This window comes from Ovis canadensis, chromosome X (genome assembly GCF_042477335.2).
Source record: "Ovis canadensis isolate MfBH-ARS-UI-01 breed Bighorn chromosome X, ARS-UI_OviCan_v2, whole genome shotgun sequence".
NCBI lineage: Eukaryota > Metazoa > Chordata > Mammalia > Artiodactyla > Bovidae > Ovis > Ovis canadensis.
The window spans coordinates 102,095,606-102,111,514 of NC_091727.1; the positions used below are offsets into that span (position 1 = coordinate 102,095,606).

A 15,909-nucleotide genomic window follows, 5' to 3' on the forward strand; every position below is an offset into this window, starting at 1 on the left:
AATCAATCATATAATCAAAAAGCACAGGGCCTTCCATTCCTTTCTAAAACAAATGAACACCCATATTGTCACATCTAGCGACAGGTAGAAAGGGAACCGAAGGCCTGGCAACCCTTTGGGAATCATTTTCTAATGTTGGAAATCTGGTAACTCATCTCTTTATTACTTAATTTCAAAGGAGGAGGAGCTAAGCTGGAGTGTGTAACAACAGGATGGGTGTGGCCATTAATAAAGAACACAGAGGCTTCCAGAAGGAAGGCTGGCAAACTGAAAGGAGGGAAGTCTTCAGACATTATAGGAATTTGACTTTATTTGTAGCTTTGAGAACGTTGGCCATTGTTTTCAGACTTCTTAAAAGTAGCACCCAAAGGGAAGGGAGAGTAAACTCAAGTATTATTATTAAGCATCATAGTCTGGTCCCCAGGTGACATTTTGTTACACTGCTATTAGAGTCAGTTCCACCTGCAAATCCCTAGCCTCTGACCAAAAAGCTACCTGATCGTGGGCATCATGGGTCAAAAAAATGGAGGAAGCAGACAGGGAAAGGAGGTAGCTGAGAGATAGCTAGCTGTCTCTCCCCAGAGAGACAAGTGGTCAAATGAAAGAAGTTTTAGCAAGAGACCTGTGCATGAACACAATAGGTGTGCTTTTTAAATTTCCACTGAATGGACTAGTGAGCAGAATCCCAGTGTTCTTTTCATTCACACAGCAAGTATTTATTGAGCATCTACTATGTGCCAAGCACTGTGGTAGGCATTTGGGAAGTACAGCATTGAACAAAATGAAGGTGGTCCCTGCCTTTATGGAGCTTACTGTGTCAGAGGATAGATAAGCATTAAGCAAGCAAACACACAAATAAATCCATAGTTATAAACAGTCATAAGTGCTGTGAGCAGGAAAAAAAATAGATTCTCGGAAAGAGAACATTCAAATGGGGCCCAGCCTGAGGAGTCAGGATGGTCTTGCCAACGTAGCCTAGCATTTAGACTGAGCCCTGAGTGGCTTAAAGAGCCAGGCAGAGAGCCTTTAAGGCTGAGGGAAACGTGTGAAAGGACTTTGTGCAATAAGACCCGTAGAGTTGCTGAGCAGGCACGAGGCTACCTGGGAGCTGCTCCCTCTCTGGACAAACCAAAGTGCTCTAGGCCTTATGGTGGCTCCGGGACCCAAGTGAATTCCAGAGACCAACCTGGAAGTTACCCAGTGAGGATCCATGGTGACAGGCTGCTTGGAGGTTCAGCCAGTTTGATATGGTAAGCTTCCAAAGGATTCCTAGTCTCCCCGACCTCAGAGAATCACGTCCCAGTGATTTCCGTCTCTGCTCATTGCTTGCCATGGGCGGGGAATGCCTGCTTGCCAAAACACTGAGCCTCACCTTGGTTAGGGTTAACGATGGATTGAGGCAGCTCTGGCCTTCAGGAAAAGCGCAAGCAGCAATGGAGAGTAAGAGCAAGAGCCAGAGCCAAGGAGGCAGCCCCTGCCAACAACTTCCGCTCCTTCCCTTCCCTCCGGCATGGCTGCCCAAGGAGCCCCGGTGACTGTGTATGGTGATCTGTTTGTTTTGCAACTGACAAAGAAGGAGGGAGCCCTTTCTGACATTTTTGCCCAGAGGCCCCAGATTTCTCAAGTATGAAACTGCCAAATACGCAACTTTGGGTGGATATTTGGCTGAATCACTTTGAAGGGCCTGTCAGTGCCTAAAATGGAAATTGTTAGAAAGCAGAGGAGGGTGGTTGCCAGCAACCATGAAATGGTAATGACCAAATCATTTATTTTTGCAATGAAATGTCATCCCCTAACACTACAAAGGCCGGGGTTTTTTTTTCCCTATCTTAGAAGTACTGAATACCTATAAGAAATCTTCAGAAGTGACTCTGTGTGGCATGTACACGTCCACATGTGCCCTGTCCCTCTCCCACCCTCTGCCTTCCCTCCTGAACCACAGCTCCTCCATGCTTTTGAAGCCCAACTGCAACCTGGGATGAATTAAGAAGTTGGCTGATTGTGAAAGGTAATCAGGCTTTAGCTACCCTATAAAATGAAGGGGAGTTCATTTGGTTATTTATAAGATGGTGTGTGGCCAACTTTACCACGTGGGAAAGTCAGTAGGCAGTAGTGGACTATACCCCAAAGCACGATGTGGGTCTTTGAATGATCTGTTCCAGTGCAGCTATAGTTGCACCTTGGAGACAAGACACTTCATAAGGTGTTACCGGACGTAAAATTCAGTAGCAGGCAAATTAGGCCAAATCTCCAATTCTGTGCCTTTTATTTTTAAACTCTGGTACTTTTTTTTTTTCTTTTTTGAGTTTACAAGGAAGAAACTGGAAAGTACATTGTGGGTTAACACTGGGGAATGGAAGAAGATCTACTATTTCTTTGAAAACAGCTATTAAGATACCATTCCCTCGGGCCAATTCCTGGGCGGCTTAACCAAAGACAAAGCCTCAGGTCCTTTCTGTTTTTCCACACTGACTCCCGGTTAGGATCAGTGAAATTTTATATGGCCATAAAATTCATTTTAAAATAATACTTTACAAGCCTTTTGGCCTGAAAAATATTTCAATAATGTCTGCACATTCAATACGAAAAAGTAAGCTAGTTCTCTTGAGCTCTCATGATGATAAGCTTTGAGAGGGATCCTTGGATCACAATCATCACTCTAAACTCTTTGATCACCTGTTTTTTTCAACAGAAGTGGTTTTCCCCAGAGTTGTTTGTGATTGTCACTATGAGATCCATTTTGTAAGCGGGTCTGGTGTTAAGACAGATAATAGAGACATTACGATTTAGCTGTGGACCATGGCCAACTGAATGTGGCAGTGGCATGATGTCTCACTGCATTTGAAACCCACGCTGCAGAATCCCCGTTATGCCAGGGGATGGGGCAGCACACAGGAAGATGTGGCTCTGTTGTGGGTGAATCCCTCCTTCTGATTCCCTTGGAGGGTTGATTCAAAGAGGAATTATAAACCAGGCCAACTCTGTCATTTCTGTCACTTTCCCAACCTTTGAAGAACCCTCTAACCCTCAGTCCCCATGAGTCTAATCCCACTCTTTCAGCTTTGGCTTCGTTATATATAACATGAAGGACTTTGAGCAGACAAGCTGTCAGTTCTTCCCAAACTCTGACACTTGACAAATCTAATGGACTTACCAGCACAGAACAATGTGGCCATTTTCCAGCACTTTCTGTAGTTTGGGAATATCCATTTTCTATAGTGTTCTTTCCCTCTGTGACCCTTTTAAGAGGGAAGCACAACCCATATCGAGTGTCATAAAGTCAACATTTGGCATCACTGCCTGAGAAAGCTTTATTCTCTGTAGAAGGGACACAGAATGCCATAGAAGCCAGGGCAAGCCCCTGTGACTAACAAGGGATGCAGGCATATAAGGAAGGTGGGGTGGGCAGCCCTCACAAGAGCCAGAAACATAGTTACCAGCTTAGTCCTCTCATGGTGCTTGTCCACTCAGAAGCATGATGGCTCAGGGCAGACCCCCAAGCTAGCAGTCCTAGATTAGAATATGTGTCTGCATGCTCAGTTGCTTTAGTCATGTCCGACTCTGTGCGACACTATGGACTGTAGCCTGCCAGGCTCCTCCGTCCATGGGATTCTCCAAGGCAAGAATACTGGAGTGGGTTGCCATGTCCTCCTCCAGGGGATCTTCCCGACCCAAGGATCAAACCCATGGCATCTCCTGCATCTTCTGATCACAGGCAGGTTCTTTACCACTGAGCCAGCCAGGAAGCCCCATGGATTAGAATAGCAGCTACTTAACCTTGAGCAGCTAATGAACCTCTTTGTGGTTCAGTTTCCTAGTCTATAAAATATGATTAATAATCATACTGTTGTGAGGATTAAATGAGATCAGATGAGCATGTTAAAGTGCTTAGAACAATGTACAACACATTGTTCATTGAACATTATTAAGTTCAGTAAATGCCAACCAGTTTCATCATCGGGCATCCATGTCCAGGTATGGAGCCAGGAGTGGCAAGGGTCACGTTATACAGAGCTATCCTTTCTCATGTGTCATGCGTCTCTGGGGTCTAGGTCACCTTATGGGAGGTGTCTGCTCTGGATAAAGGTGAATTTCTTCCATCCGCAGAGCTAACTGCCCACTGGATAGTCCATCTACCCCAGTCTTAGTCTCTTTAGATTCACAAGTCAGTGATAATGACCCCCAAAAAGGGTGAGAATCTATGCCATGAGAGGGAAAGCGTGGTCATTTAAACCAAGCAATTGTCTCCCCAGTTTGTAGAGGACTTAACAGAACTCTGACTTGAAGGCTCTTGGAGTTGACAAAGCATCTTTAGAAAAGAATGTTCCCTGGGGGTACTCCATGTCCACAGAGGTCCAAACAAGAGAAAAAAGATTGTGGTTAGAGCCAGGGAAGATATTTTTACCACAGATGGATAAAATACTGGGCTAGATTCCCAAAACAGGTTATATAGTGTCTTTCCCTGGTAAATTGTGCAAAGAGTAGCTGGCCATCTGTCCTAGATTGTGTTATAGACCATCCAAGCAGGAAAAGCCCTTAGAGGTCGTTTTATCCAAGGCTTGATTATAAGAATGAGAATGCTAAGATCCAGAGAGAGGGGACAATTTCCCTATAGCCAGAGAGCTAATTATTAGCAGACCCAGGATTTAAATCCTATCCCAAAATCTTAGGCCATTGCACCACGTTGTTGTTGTTCAATTGCTAGGTGGCGTCCGACTCTTTGCCACCCCATGGACCACAGCACACCAGGCTTCCCTGTCCTTCACCATCTCCTGGAGCTTGCTCAAACCCATGTGCATTGAGTCAGTGATGCCATCCAACCATCTCATCCTCTGTCGTCCCCTTCTTCTCCTGCCTTCACTCTTTCCCAGCATCAGGGTCTTTTCTAATGATTCAGCTCTCCACATCAGGTGGCCAAATTATTGGAGCGTCAGCTTCAGCATCAGTCCTTCCAATGAATATTCACAATTGATTTCCTTTAGGATGGACTGGTTTGATCTAGCAATCTAAGAGACTCTCTGGTTCTGTAGTACCAACATACTAGAAAGTAATTGAGGCCCACCCAGAAGGACTCAAAGGTAATGAGCAGGGCCCAACTTGCCAGTCCACCCATGTATCCATCTGATTTTGAAGCTCCGGCTGTCCAAGTGTTTCAGCCAAGCCTCCTCACCCGGCTAACTGGTCTTCTTAGCTTACTATTTGAAAGCAGCTGTGGTTAAAGCAGAGCTTGCTGACTCAGCCCATGTAGTAAGGATGACTAAACACAAGAATTTCCTGTGGGGGGGTAAGGGGGATGGAAAATATCTTTCGAATGCATTTGTTTCAGGGAACCATTCTGATCAGTCAGGAGCTGGCCCACCGTGGGCCCATGAGGAAAAGCCGCAGGCTGTCCCCGCTCAGCACCAAGGCAGGGTTTACAGATGTTTCCTTTCTTTTCTGCTAAACAACACTGTGGCTGTCTCGGCACCATTTTGGTCTGGCCAGCATTTGCACAGAGTTTCATCTGCCAACTGGTACAGCCTAAAGCCAAGGGGAGCAGATGTCTCCCCTGACCAGAGGGCCCTTTCACATCCCCCTGCGTGGAGGCCTTCCCCCAGGGGTGAATGAGCCTGATCTGCTTTATCTCAAGGCAGCTTCAATCCTGAGCCCACCTTGAACTCGAGAGGATCATTTCTGCTGACTGATCAGAAAGCAATGTGGGCTGCCTTCCATCTCGAGGGTGCACTCGGGGGAGTTTGCAATCTGGAGTCGAGTCATCATTTTCAGGTCTGAATACCACACAGACCTTGGACCACTTTAGGAAATGAACATTGACTTCAGTTGGATTGCTCACCAGCTTAAGGCATTAATTCAGTGAAACTAAAATGTGGATAAATATTTCAAGGCTCTTGGCTGGAAAGGAGTCTGCCTTGCTCAATTAGAAAGTTGGAGACACCTGGTGCGTTTGGGGTCGACACATTTTTATAACTCGCAAATTAGAAACGGGGGGCCGGGAGAGAGGGAGAGGGAAAACACAGACATCTTCCGAAAGCCATCGACCACGGCAAAGGTTCCCACACAGAGGACTCAAGTCCAAGGGGCCTGCCTCACCCCCTCCCCATGCCCCCTATCCCCAGCCGCTCAGTCACAAGGAGAAAACAGGACCAACTGCCTTACGGGTCTCTAAGAGGGTTGAGGATTTATTTTTCAGAAGTGAGTAACAATTTCTTATTCCAATGAAGGGGAGTGTTCTGGGTCAGCCAATGTGGTCTTGGCAGAGGGGAAGGGGGAGAAGGAGGGTGTCCCAGTTCCTTGTACACCTAGCAGTGTGAGCTTAAAAGTGTAATTTCACTTTTCTCAGCCTGTTTCTGATTCTGTAAGTGCTTACTTGAGCTACACATTGTGCCTGATAATAATCCAGCCTCTAAATATTCAGTGAATGGAAGGGAGGGAGAGGGCAAAAGAGTCAAGAATGTAAGACAGGACAATAAGGATCTGTGCAGCCCACAGAGTTGGTTTGAAACTTAAATGAAATAGTTATGAATTCTTCTGCTTGTCTAACAGTTAATGAAGTAAGTATACACCCACTATCTTATTTGAAACTCACAAGACGCCTGTGAGAGAAGCAGAGTAAAGATTATGTGTCTGATAGAGGGAGGTGAGGCTCAGAGAGGTGGGAAGAAATACATGAAGGAACTAGGCTCCAGATCTAGTGTGCTTTCAAACATTGGGCTGGCCAAAAAGTTCATTTGGATTTTTTCCATAGGCCAACCCAATACTACACACCCTCCTATTTTCAAAGAAAAGGTTTTTAAAGGAGAAAGTGCTACTGGATCAATGCCTTGTAACTAAGCACACTTTGTATGAGGGTTCAAACACTGAATTTGGGTGCAGAAGAAATATCAGTCCATGACTAGCAATGATATTCAAGATCACAGTTAAGACTTGTCTACTCAAAACACAAGAAGCCAGGGGGAAATGGCCTTGGAATGACTTGGGCTGGGATTATCTGATATTTTTTTAAAAGAACAATGGGACCTCTGGTTGGCAGGGAACTAATGGTTGCTATTTGCAACAGCTTGGGCCAGTGTAAGGAGATTGACTCTGGCTTCAGGTGAGCGAGCCAATAGATACTTAGTTCACCCCCATCAGGTATCGCTCATGAAGCCATTAGCAGCTGAGCGGGAGTGGACTTGTGGTCTGAAACTTCTCCAGGTTTATGTGGGTCTTACAACCTTTGATATATCCTGAATGGGGCTATTCAGGTTATGAGTCCAATCCCCATCCAATGAAGACACTTCTCTCTGCTGAGTGGCTGCCCAGCTTCCAGTGACAAAAAATCTTACTACCACTCTATGTAGTTTCTAGCTCTGGGTTCTGACCAGTTCTACTGATGGCTGTCTGTACCACTGACGCTTGTGACTGCATTTCTATGGGAATACAGAGATGTTGATTGCAAATGTACCTCGCGGAGGCCATCAGTCATGTTCCTAAAATGTTATATGAAAACAAAATTTTCACAAAGCACATCCTGGTTTTTGTGCCCTAGGTTGGTTTGTGATTTAAAAGAATCATTGTTTCTGAATTTATCACTTTTAAAAATATAGAATTAGGTTTGCTTAAAGCAGGAGTTTTTAACTTGGGGTCTGTAGTTCTCAAAGGAGATACAGAAAGTTGCATGGATTTTTCTGAAACTATCTGCAAAATTGTGTATTTCTGAGAAGAGAAGTTTTCCTCAGATTCTCAAAGGGCTCTACCCTCAAAAAGGTTAAGAATGATGGGCTTAGAGGAAGGTAGAAATGTAATTGTGTTATGAATCATGCAATATCAACTGCAATTTATTAAGAAAGTGACTACATCTATGTCAATGTCCGTGGTCAGATTCTCTTCCCTTGTGCGACCTCTGAAGGATGAGCACCCATGGGACATGCTGCCATGCTTTGAGCTTCTCCCTGACCTATTTACAGGGTAATGGCCACACTAGCAGGATGTGAGTAGACTGTAGACTGGAATAAGATACCTGATAACATTTCCTATCATTGAGTGGGCCAAAAATTTCATTTGAATTTCTCTGTAAGATAGTACAAAATACCCAAATGAATTTTTTGGCCCACCCAGTACTGGTGTTCATTCATCAATCCCAGAGTGCAGCCTATAAGGCAGACATGTGTGCATCATATTTTGAGCTTTGGAGGCTGATAGTTCTGATTGTGAGCAAGTCACTTTATCTGAGCCTCAGTTTCCTCACCCAATAGATGGGGGTAGTATCATGGTTGCCTGAGGATTGTAAGTGAGATGGTGGATGTATTGTGCTTGACATATAGTAAGTGCTCAATAAATAACAGTGCTAACAGTATCTATGCCAGATGACCAAGTCTTTCAATCCAGTTCAGTTCAGTCACTCAGTCGTGTCCGACTCTTTGCGACCCCATGGGCTGCAGCATGCCAGGCCTCCCTGACTATCACCAACTCCGAGAGTTTACTCAATCTCATGTGCACTGAGTTGGTGATACCATCCAACCATCTTGTCCTCTGTCGACCCCTTCTCCTCCCACCTTCAATCTTTCCTAGCATCAGGATCTTTTCTAATGAGTCAGTTCTTCGCATCAGGTGGCCAAAGTATCGGAGTTTCAGCTTCAGCATCAGTCCTTCAATGAATATTCAGGACTGATTTCCTTTAGGATGGACTGGTTGGATCTCCTTGCAGTCCAGGGGACTCTCAAGAGTCTTCTCCAACACCACAGTTCAAAAGCATCAATTCTTCAGTGCTCAGCTTTCTTTACAGTCCAACTCTCACATCCATACATGACTACTGGAAAAACCACAGCTTTGACTAGATGGACCTTTGTCGGCAAAGTAATGTCTCTGCTTTTTAATATGCTGTCTAGGTTGGTCGTAGCTTTTCTTCCAAGGAGCAAGCCTCTTCTAATTTCATGGCTGCAATCACCATCTGCAGTGATTTTGGAGCCCCCCAAAATAAAGTCTCTCACTGTTTACATTGCTTCCCCATCTATTTGCCATGAAGTGATGGGACTGGATGCCATGATCTAGTTTTATGAATACTGAGTTTTAAGCCAGTTTTTTCACTCTCCTCTTTCACTTTCCTCAAGAGGTTCTTTAGTTCTTCTTCACTTTCTGCCCTAAGGGTGGTGTCATCTGCATATATCTGAGGTTATAGATATTTCTCCCAGCAATCTTGATTCCAGTTTGTGCTTCATCCAGCCCAGCGTTTCTCATGATGTACTCTGCATAGAAGTTAAATAAACAGGGTGACAATATACAGCCTTGATGTACTTTCCCAATTTGGAACCAGTCTGTTTTTCCAAGTCCAGTTCTAACTACTGCTTTCTGATCTGCATACAGATTGCTCACAAGGCAGGTAAGGTGATCTGGTATTCCCATCTCTTGAAGAATTTTCCACAGTTTGTTGTGATCCACATAGTTAAAGGCTTTGGCATAGTCAACAAAGCAGAAATAGATGTTTTTCTGGAACTCTCTTGCTTTTTTGATGATCCAACGGATGTTGGCAATTTGATCTCTGTTCCTCTGCCTTTTCTAAATCCAGCTTGAATATCTGGAAATTCATGGTTCATGTACTATTTAACCCTGGCTTGGAGAATTTTGAGCATTATATTGCTAGCATGTGAGATGAGTGCAATTGTGCGGTAGTTTGAACATTCTTTGGCATTGCCTTTCTTTGGGATTGGAATGAAAACTGACCTTTTCCAGTCCTGTGGCCACTGCTGAGTTTTCCAAATTTGGTGGCATATTGAGTGCAGCACTTTTACAGCATAACCTCTTAGGATTTGAAATAGCTGAATTGGAATTCCATCACCTCCATTAGCTTTGTTCATAATGATGCTTCCTAAGGCCCACTTGACTTCACATTCCAGGATGTCTGGCTCTAGGTGCATGATCACACCATCATGATTATCTGGGTCATGAAGATCTTTTTTGTATAGTTCTGTGTATTCTTGCCACCTCTTCTTAATATGTTCTGCTTCTGTTAGGTCCATACCATTTCTGTCCTTTATTGTGCCCATCTTTGCATGAAATGTTCCTTTTGTATCTCTAATTTTCTTGAAGAGATCTCTAGTCTTTCCCATTCTGTTGTTTTCCTCTATTTCTTTACATTGACCACTAAGGAAGGCTTTCTTATCTCTCCTTGCTATTCTTTGGAACTCTGCCTTCAAATGGGTATATCTTTCCTTTTTTCCTTTGCCTTTGGCTTCTCTTCTTTTCACAGCTATTTGTAAGGCCTCCTCAGATAGCCATTTTGCTTTTTTGCATTTCTTTTTCTTGGGGATGGTCTTGATTCTTCTCTCCTGTACAGTGTCACGAACCTCCATCCATAGTTCAACAGGCACTCTATCAGATCTAGTCCCTTAAATCTATTTCTCACTTCCACTGTATAATCATAAGGGATTTGATTTAGGTCATACCTGAATGGTCTAGTGGTTTTCCCCACTTTCTTCAATTTAAGTCTGAATTTGGCAATGAGTTCATGATCTGAGCCACAGTCAGCTCCTGGTCTTGTTTTTGCTGACTATATAGAACTCCATCTTTGGCTGCAAAGAGTATAATCAATCTGATTTCGGTGTCGATCATCTGGTGATGTCCATATGTAGAGTCTTCTCTTGTGTTGTTGGAGAGGGTGTTTGCTATGACCAGTGCATTCCCTTGGCGGAACTCTATTAGCCTTTGCCCTGCTTCATTCCGTACTCCAAGGCTAAATTTGCCTGTTACTCCAGGTGTTTCTTGACTTCCTACTTTTGCAACCCAGTCCCCTATAATGAAAAGGATAGTTTTTGGGAGGTGTTAGTTCTAAAAGGTCTTGTAGGTCTTCATAGAACTGTTCAGCTTCAGCTTCTTCAGCATTACTGGTCAGGGCATAGTCTTGGATTACTGTGATACTGAATGGTTTGCCTTGGAAACAGAGATCATTCTGTCGTTTTTTTGAGATTGCTTCCAAGTACTGCATTTCGGACTCTTTTGTTGACTATGATGGCTACTCCATTTCTTCTAAGGGATTCTTGCCCACAGTAGTAGATATAATGGTCATCTGAGTTAAATTCACCCATTCCAGTCCATCTTAGTTCGCTGATTCCTGAAATGTCAATGTTCACTTTTGCTGTCTCCAGTTTGACAACTTCCAATCTGCCTTGATTCATGGACCTAACATTCCAGGTTCCTATGCAGTATTGGTCTTTACAGCATCGGACTTTACTTCCATCACCACTCACATCCACAACTGGGTGCTGTTGTTTGGATCTTCAAGTCTTTATGAAGATCCAAAGCTCTTTTCGGAAGACATGAGGACATGGATCACTCTAGGGCCCACCTTGCTGCCTGGGGCCATGCTTAGTGACCCATTCATGGGCATAGAAACAAAACCCATTGGACCATTGTCATCTTGTCAAAATATAGGCTTTGGCCTGCTCAACACTTGTCCTCTGCTAAAAGCTGCTAAGGAACCCTGATACCACATTTGATTATTGAATGGAGTTCTATGTAGAGATTCAGGCAGTGAGTATAGGAGGCTGGAGCAACTGGTGCAGTCAATCAGCTCAAAACCTTCATTCAGTGCTTTGGCCCAGCAGCAATCATAGTGTCCACAGGGTTTTCCCACCCCTGTTCCTATCTGAGCCTCAAAACATCTGGATGAGGTCAGAAGGACAGATGTTGGAGAAGCCATTTATTACAGCAATAATATTTTGCACAAAACAAACAAAAATGAGTGTGTTAGCAAGAAATGGTAATTGAATATTAGTTTGTGAGTATTGAGTCTATAAATGAGTATAGCACAGAGCTGGGCATGTGGAAAGGCTTACCTACATTGGGGTGTCTAGAATTCCATAAAACGAAAAAACACGAGAGAGTCTAATTGAACACTGGATGCTCTCATCCAATTAAGGGCAGTAAGTCTTTAGAGACAGGAAGTCCTAAGTCAGTTGCAGGATACCAGAAAGCCTTCCTCAAGGAGGCAGGTTTTAAAAATAATAATAAAAAATAATGAAAAAAGGAGGCAGGTTTTGGGCTGTTCAGAGAGGCAGAGGGAAGAAGTAAAGGCTGGGAGGCAGATAAGCAAGAGCTGAGAAGCTGGGAAGAGCCTGCATGAGAAGGGAGGAGCTCAAACAGGGTGATGATCCAGGGTGCTGCTTTGCAAAGAGTTTTGGGTAAAGAGGTTCTGGAGATCACACCCAGTTGCCCAAATGAAAACAGAAGGCATCTGGAGCAGCTAAGTGTGGCATCAGAGGGGCAAAATGAGGGAATGGAGCCAAAGTGTCCAGCTGGGAGCCAGGAACGAGAATCCAGACTTAAATGGTTAAAAGTCTAGGCTGGGATGAAGCCACAGAAACCCAGGAAGGTGAGCAATGCAAGGGAGGGTGTGCTGGTCCCTGGAGCCTTTACCTAGAGGAGCACAAAGACTTTCTTCTCTGTATGGAGCAAACTGATTTGGGGTCTTTCTATTTCTCTGGCATGAGAAATTTCTATTTCTTCAGCATGCCTCCTTCAGGAGCACGTGGCTGCCTGGCTTTAAGACAGTCAGCAAAATCACTTGCGAAAGAGAGAAACCAAGAGGTGATTCTTCATGTTGCGAAATGATTCTTTACCAAAGGACATGCAAAGAGGGCCTTGACTTAAACCCTCCCTGAAGTGCCTTTTTGAATGTAGGATGAACCAATTCAGAAATTCTATCGAAAATGTTTGTTTAAATAGCTTTAAAAAGTTAAAAAAAAAAGGGGGGGGAGGGAAAAAAAGCCAAATATTTCCAGTTGTCTTTTCTTATGATACATGGGAACTGTATAAAACTTACACTTTCTAAAATTAATACTAAGCTATGGTAACTTACTGAGATGAAATATATGAGGATTAACCAGTAATAATAACAGTAGTCAACGTGTATTGAAGGCTTGCTAAGTATGACATATTACTAAACAATTTAAAGTCATTATCCTGTTTAATCTTCACAACAGTCTTTTGAGGTGTTCTCTGCATTTCAGAGATGAGGGAAATGAAACTTTAAGAGGAGTTAGCTAAATTTCATGCTATCAAAAGAAAGAAAGAGAGGGAGGGAGGGAAGGAGGAAGGAAGGAAGGGGGAAAGAAAAGCAAAGGAAAGAGGAAAAGGGAAGGAATGTAACTCCCTTAGGTTATGTGCAGGGTAGCACCCTGTGTCCTGAGAGGCTTTGGAGGGTAGGGTGACAAAACCCCTAGGCAGCCCCCCTCCTCAGCCTTTGCCCAGGTTTCTATTAATACTTAATGTAACAGGTCTTGTGAAACTTCTCTGATGGAATGACACCTCTGTCAGCCTGCAGAGATTGGTCAAGGCCCTAGTCCAGCAGTGAAACAATTTTGTTGACATTTCAGCATGAAAGGTACAGAAGCAAGGTCTGCAAAGGGGGCTCGGGATTCAGTTCCCTGGGTTGTCCTGAGATTTTCTTCCTCAGATTTGAGCACTTCCCTCGGTTGAGAAAACCCAGGGCTGTGAAGCAGTTCTTCACTCCTGCTCTGGACGCTGGGTGAGGAGTGGTGAGAGTTGACCCCTCTGAGCTTCGCGGTGGCTGGAGCTCTGAAGCGCTGCTTCTACCTGCCTCGCGTGCCTGAGAGGCCAAGCCTGGATCAGCCCCAGAAACCCCCAGAGGGCAGGGGCCGTGCACTTGATCAAGGCTGCCGACAGTGACTGGATTCATTCTGGGTTCAGCTCCTCAGCAGGGTAGGTAAAGGTGCCATACATTCATGCTCAAAGGAAGAAGAGAATCTTGTTTTTACAAACTTTAAAGGAATATAAAAATGACTTTGTGGTGTTTGAATTACCTTTGCTGGATAAATAGAGCCCTGTGGCCCAAGGGCTTAGGGAGCATTGTGGGGAGACCACGTATTTCCTTATGCATGTTTCTATATAGATATGTTTCCTTATATGCATGTGCCTGAGAGCTTGTTACTGGTTCTCACTGAAACTGGTTGTTTCCTGTGGGTGACTTCTGTCTGTCCATCTAGGTGGTAAGTCCTTAGTTTAATATCTGAGCCTGTGTACTCTAAGGGGTCCTAGGCAGTTGTGTTTGGGGGTCCCAGGCTGAAACTAAGACTGATATTTTTGAAACTTTCTTGGATGGAAGACAGGGGTCTTGTTTGTTGTTGGTTAGTCACTAACTTTCATCTGACTCTTTTTGTGACCTCTTAGACTGTAGCACACCACACTTCTCTGTCCATGGGACTTCCCAGGCAAAAATATTGGTGTGGTTGCCATTTCCTTCTCTAGGGGTCTGGAAACCCTATTTAATTGCTGCTAGCAATCTGTAGCTTACAAGAGATGAAACCTTTGATTTTTATTGTTGACAAACTATTCTTGTTTTAGTGGTGACAGCCGCTCCTATATATTGAGATCTTCCCATGTGCCTGACTCTACTAAACCCTTAACATACATAAACTCATTTAAGCTTCACCGTCTCCCTAAAAGTGAAGATCACTTTTAGGATCACTTATCCCCCATTTTGCAGATGAGGAAAGTGATAGAGAACTGAAGGGATTTGACTAAATTAAGGCTCCTACTAAGTGGAGAGGTGGGATTTGAACCTGTAATCATTTTTTTTAAGATCTAATTGGCTTTATTTTATTTTTAATTGAAGAGTAATAGCTTTACAATATTGTGCTGGTTTCTGCCATACATTAATACGAATCAGCCATATATATACATATGTCCCCTCCCTCATGAAACTCCCTTCCACCTCCCATCCCATCCCACCCCTCTAAGTTGTCACAGAGCACCAGATTTGGGTTCCCTGTGTTGTATAGCAAATTCGCACTGACTATCTATTTTACATATGATAATATATATGTTTCAATGCTAGTGTCTCAATTCATCCCACCCTCTCCTTCCCTGACTGTGTCCAAAAGTCTGTTCTTTATGTCTTCATCTCTTTTGCTGCCTTGCAAATAGGATCCTCAGTACCATCTTTCTAGATTCTATATATGTGTGTTAATATATGATATTTGTTTTTCTCTTTCCGACTTACTTCACTCTGTATAATAGGCTCTAAGTTCATCAACCTCATTACAACTGACTCAAATGTGTTCTTTTTATGGCTGAGCAATATTCCATTGTGGATATGTAGCACAATTTGTTTATCCATTCATCTGTCGATGGACATCTAGGTTGTTTTTGTGTCCTAGCTATTGTAAATAGTGCTGCGATGAACACTGGGATACGTGTGTCCTTTCCAATTATGATTTCCTTGGGGTATTTGCCTAGTAATGAGATTGTTGAATCATATGGTACTTTTCCTAGTTTTTTTTAAAGGAATCTCCATACTTGAACCCACAATCTTAGTGACCACACAAATCTTCCCTGGCAAAATTGCTCAGAATTCTTCTCCCTGCAAATTTCAAGTAGGTACTCTTTAAGGGAATTAATATGTGATTCAAGAAGCAAAAGTGGCTTTGGGAAAGAAAGATACATAGTTGTCTATGAGCGAGGCTGCGAACCATTTGTGCAAACTAGTGTGCTATGGGAGCAATTGTATCTTGACTGGGGAGAGAACAAGGAAGTTGATGGGACCACCTGGAGCTGGACAGCTAGTCCCTGAACTGGGCTTGAGCCTCATGAGGGAGAAGGCCAAGGCCAGAGGCCAATAGGCCTGGGAAACTGGCACCATGGCACTGCTTCTTAGGCCCAGGTGTCCTAGAATTGTATCGAGGAGACACCCAGCTCTTTGCACTGGGTAATATTCCCATGTACACCTCTGTTATGAATTGTGTCTTTTTTGCATATTTTCTAACTGGTTATTGCTGGTATATAAGAAAGTTTTTATTTCTGCATGTTCACTGTACATTTAACTACCCTACTGAACTCTCATTAACTTTTGATGTAAAATTATAATTCACTCACAGCTCAGGTTTTTTAGATATACAAGGATATCATTACAAAAAT

The 15,909-nt window shown here is 43.6% G+C and overlaps 1 protein-coding gene across 2 annotated transcripts in view; it reads left to right on the top strand.

Annotated features, from left to right (window-relative positions):
• Positions 1 to 15,909, top strand: part of PLAC1 (placenta enriched 1) — a 97,862-nt gene that overhangs the window by 43,947 nt on the left and 38,006 nt on the right. The window contains exon 1 of one of the 2 annotated variants that reach the window (XM_070290712.1): positions 13,616 to 13,695. The exons of the other annotated variant lie outside the window; for it this stretch is intronic. The gene's annotated coding sequence lies outside the window, so the exon portion shown is untranslated. Of the gene's footprint in view, positions 1 to 13,615; positions 13,696 to 15,909 lie in introns of those variants that run through there. 2 annotated transcript variants of the gene reach the window in all.